This window comes from Dasypus novemcinctus, chromosome X (assembly GCF_030445035.2).
Source record: "Dasypus novemcinctus isolate mDasNov1 chromosome X, mDasNov1.1.hap2, whole genome shotgun sequence".
In the NCBI taxonomy this organism is placed as follows: Eukaryota; Metazoa; Chordata; class Mammalia; order Cingulata; family Dasypodidae; genus Dasypus; species Dasypus novemcinctus.
This window is the reverse complement of record NC_080704.1, coordinates 2,121,893-2,126,647: the sequence shown is the minus strand read 5'-3', so window position 1 is coordinate 2,126,647 and position 4,755 is coordinate 2,121,893. Positions and strand designations below refer to the sequence as shown.

The following is a 4,755-nucleotide window of genomic DNA, read 5'->3' as shown; positions in this document are numbered from 1 at the left end:
TTAGCACCTTGCCCACATTCGGTCTGGATGCAACCTTGAATACACATTCAGTCTTACATCCTTTCTGAACATTCAAAGCCCCTATCACTAAACTGGATTTCTAGAGACTAGGCACACTTGGATACAGAATTAGATGATTTTGAATTTATGCACAGGCTATATCATATTTCCCATTCGAGGCCAAGTCCAAGTTCCCTTAAGTTTCGGCATCGCCACCAGCAGAGTTTCCCTGCACTGACTGATATGTATAGAGTTTGCATTGCTAAATGGCCTCCTGGGACTGGAGTTGTTGCCATGGTCACCGAGGGCAGGACTGCAGCCTCTTACCGTCACACACCCACAAGTCAGGACAGACAGCTGAGGTTAAGGTTATCTCCGAAGAGACAAAGAGCCTCCCACCCAGAGCCCATATCAATATACCTATCAAGTATCCCCTAATCTAAACAGATACCCAGGGCTCCACATTTTCCTCTGAAGAGGAAGCTTAAGGCTAAATGGTGTGTGAACTTACCTTTGACATCTGGTTTCATTTTGTCTCCGTAGATCATGGACTTGGGCTGAGGCACTCATTTCCTTTGTCCCGAGTGAAAGCTCCTGACCCAACTCTTTAACTCGTCTTTGGATCGTCTTTGCCCAGCCCAGGTAGGGGCACTCCATAAATAATTACTGCATAAGCAAGTGAATACACGGCCAAGTAATTGTGGAAATTATGAGAGAGCCTAGATCGAATGAATGATGAGCCAAAACAGCGCTGCCACATTCGAATTCTATTTCTACAAAAAGAATGCGATTTCCACGCCCTACTTTCAAATCTCGCTGCTTATGCAAGAAGCAGCTCAGCCAGTTGTCCAGCCCAAAAGCAAGTCTCTGACCTTGGAGCTGGTCTCCGTGCTTTTGAGTTCCAGGTGCATGCGCCACTGTGTGTCCTTGACAAGTCATTCACCTCCTTAGAAGCTTTTAGTTGCTCTGGAAAACGTGAGTAATCATAATCATCTGATGAGAGTAATATTAACCCATCATGGTGAGAATCACTGCAAAAATTCATGGGAGAGTGTGTCGTTAATTGCCACCTGTCATTTAACTTAGAGAGGCAGAGGATGCAAGAGTTCTTGACATTGGTTAAATAGAAGAGGAAGGTGATTTCTGGAATCTTTAGAACATAAGCACTGTGAGTGGGGAGGGGCATACCCTCGGATTTCGGACATGTGAATGTTGGAGATGGGGCCAGTGGGAGAGTGACACGTTGAGGTCTCTCTAGATTTTAGTAATTTTTACAGAGAACAAAAGGTGCTGACGGTTTCTATATTCTGATTCTTTCCAGGAGAAGAATAAACAACTTCCCCCGGGGAACTGAAATCAGTTAAGTAACAACCGCCATCATTAGTCTGGAATAGCAAGTGATTTCCATTGGGAACGCTCTGAAAAAAAAAATTTTTTTTAAGTCATTACATAGCCAGAACAAATCATGTATCTCCCAATAATAATTCAAAAATGAACACAATTTAAAGGCCAGTCCTGCTCAGCCTGATCACTTGGGAAAGTGCACGATTGAAACTGCAAAGTAATTAAATGATCAGGAGTCATTCTTGTATTCTAATGCCTATAAGCCTAATCAGGAGCATTCTGGAAAAATAAACAGAGCACTGATATGGGCTTGTCCTGATTTCTTGATAACTTCTCCAAGGAAAAATGGAATCAGAATGCAATAAGCAAAACCAGGTGAGGATCTCAACTGCGGGATTGGCACGGTTTAATCCCAATTAGTCAAGAATTAAGCCGTGTCAGTCACAAGCTTTTCTTTCTGCTGGCCTCAGAGATTTTTTTTTCCACAAGACCTCCAGGATGTGAAATCGGGGATGTGGAATTGCAGGAAAAAGAAAACCATCTGCCTAACTGATGGGTGATGCTTAAATAGACTCAGGCAACCCTTTCCAGGACATCTTCAATCGCCCCTTCATGGCAAGACCATTGCATTATTCTTTTTTTTTTTTCATGTTGTAGTTTTTTATTGCAGTAACATATACGTAACAGAATTTTCTATTTTAGCTGTTTTTAAATATATAATTTAGTGGTATTAATAACATTTAACATTCTGTGCTAATATCATCACTATCTCTTACCAAAACTTTGATGTAAATGTAGACAAAGGGACAAATCAACTCTTTAGACCTCTCGAGATATCAGTGGTGACTGGACTTCACAAGACGCAGCTTGAAAGTCGTAACTCGGAAAACATAGATTTTAGAAAAGGTTGATTCAGCTCCTAGGATGGAGATAGTCTACAAATGAACTCTAGGAAAAAAAAATATCGTGATAATTACAGGCTTATTGATCTGGCAAACTAAGGTACCCTTCCTGAGGTGGTGATGGAATTGCGATGAGTATGAATTTTAGATCGGAAAGATGTCTTGAGAAGCACTGAGTGGAAAAACCCTCCAGGGTGGAGGTGGCTGACGTTTTCACCGCTCCAGTTTTCTGAACTCTGGGTGAGGCCTGAAGGACGGCTTAAAGATTGTGAAACACCGTGCACAGGGGATAGGAGTTCTCCTTGACAATATGCTGGTTTCCTCCTGGTGCTACAGTAATTATTTCAGCACATGGGGCTCCAAGGGGCATTAACTGGGTGCTTAAAGGATCTCAAGTCATTACTTGGAAATTCAAGATTTGTGGGAACGTGATCTACTCACTTGTTTCTTCCACTACCCTCTCTTTCCCACAAACGTGTTTCACAGGTGAGGAATTCAGGTTAGGCACTTGAGAAATAGTTATCGAGTAATTGTTTATTCTGACTCACCTGTTTACCTGATTCACCTGACTATTGGGTGTTTAGTCTGACTCACCTGTATATCAGGATAATAATCTTCTCAGTACCCCACACACAAACTGGTGGGGGGCTGGGGGTATATGGGGCCCTCATATTTTTTGAATGTAACATTTAAAAGAAAATAAAGGAGAAAAAAAAAAGTCTTGAAAAGTATGAAAGCTCAAGTCGCTATGGCAGCCAGTGATGCAGATAAGGTTGAAACCACTGCAGAAAATATTTCTTTTTTGTCTGTCGATTACCCATTGACTGTTGAATTTTGCCACCCCTCTTTTTCATTTGCATATGCTCATACTTGTGCATTTTAATATTTTTATAATGTGGAGGTTTATTTGGAAGAAAAACGACTCTTCACCTTTCAGTGTTTATCCTGCAAGTCCTGTGTCTACGCTTGTGTAATATTTCATCTTCACATTTCACTTTATCTTATATCATGGACATTTTCTTATACTCCTACTGTATGTTTCTAATACTGACGACAATTTGAAATTATGTAGTTTTGGCTTCTATTTTGCTCTCCTTCCCCCTCCCCCCCAAGTTGTCTGTTCTCTGTGTTTATTTGCTGCCTGTTCTTCTTTGTCTGCTTCTGTTGTTGTCAGCGGCACGGGAATCTGTGTTTCTTTTTTTTGTTGCGTCATCTTGTTGTGTCAGCTCTCCATGTGTGTGGCACCATTCCTGGGCAGGCTGCACTTTCTCTCGCACTGGGCAGCTCTCCTTACGGGGCACACTCTTTGTGCGTGGGGCTCCCCTGTGCGGGGGACACCCCTGCGTGGCAGGGCACTCCTTGTGCGCATCAGCACTGTGCATGGGCCAGCTGCACAAGGGTCAAGGAGGCCCAGGGTTTGAACCGTGGACCTCCCATGTGGTAGAAGGATGCCCTAACCACTGGGCCAAATCCACTGCCCATGGTTTTGGCTTTTTAAGTGACCCCTCTCTACTCAAAGGCAAAATCTACAGAGAAGAAGCATTTGTGGTCTTGATGCCATCAAGTTCCAATATCTGTCAGAGCTCATCACATCCAGATGCAACTCAATGCGTTTTTCATGAATGAGTAGTCTTAAAGAAGATAATATTTAGCCTTTAAACTTTGGTCTTAAAGAAAGTCGTATCTTATTATAACCTAGCATCCTATAATGGAGTGACTCAAACGGCCTGTTTCTGTGGTCCGGCATTGCCTGTCACAACAGTCCACCCCGACTCATTCTGAAATGCTCACCTACTGTCTTGGATCTCCTCTTCTCTCCAGTCACTCCTGCCTCCTCCTCTATGACAGATTGGGACTATTTGGATCTACCTGGTACCCTGAGAAAGAGCCAAGAGGCTGTTGAAGTTTCCATGGGAACAGAAGACCATTCTCAAGTGAGTGATAACTTCATCCATCCCGGGCAACAGATGGGAAAGGTGGCATGCCGAGATGACCATCCCTTTCAAAGTCTGCTCACTCCGAGGTTGCCCTCAAGCTTTGTAACGGTAAATCCAATTCTGTCTTTGTCACTTTTGTTGTTGAGCCACAAAATAACTGAAGTACGATCGGATTATAACCCATAGTGTAAAATGAGTATCTGCACTGATACTCATTTTATTTATTCGATGAGTCATACAAGAGTGAGGGATGCAAGACAAATCTCCTGTGCAGAAGAATTCTAAGTTATTTATGTAGATGCTCCTTCCTCAAGGAGGTGGAGGGTAAATTCCCACTCTTTAATTTTGGGCTAAGGTAGTGGCCTTCCAAAGAGGATGGCCTGGAAAGGGGAAAAAAGAGTAACTTGGCAGTGGAGTAGCCAGACAGTCCACCTCAGCCAGTGTCCAAGGTCAAGCTCAACAGAAGTAAGTCGGGTGGCTAGTAAGTACGCTTGATGGGATGTGATGAGAAGGATGCTTTGTCTCTCTGGTCTTCTTCCAAAAACCTGGAATCCCAGTCTAACCATCCAAAA

General features: G+C 43.0%; 1 long non-coding RNA gene across 1 annotated transcript; it reads left to right on the top strand.

The window, feature by feature from the left end:
- The first annotated feature begins 543 nt into the window (after positions 1-543).
- On the top strand, positions 544-4,291 carry LOC139438084 (uncharacterized). Its single transcript, XR_011647971.1, has 3 exons — positions 544-975; positions 1,322-1,359; positions 4,068-4,291. It is a non-coding gene; the product is annotated as an uncharacterized lncRNA (long non-coding RNA).
- Positions 4,292-4,755: the final 464 nt, after the last annotated feature.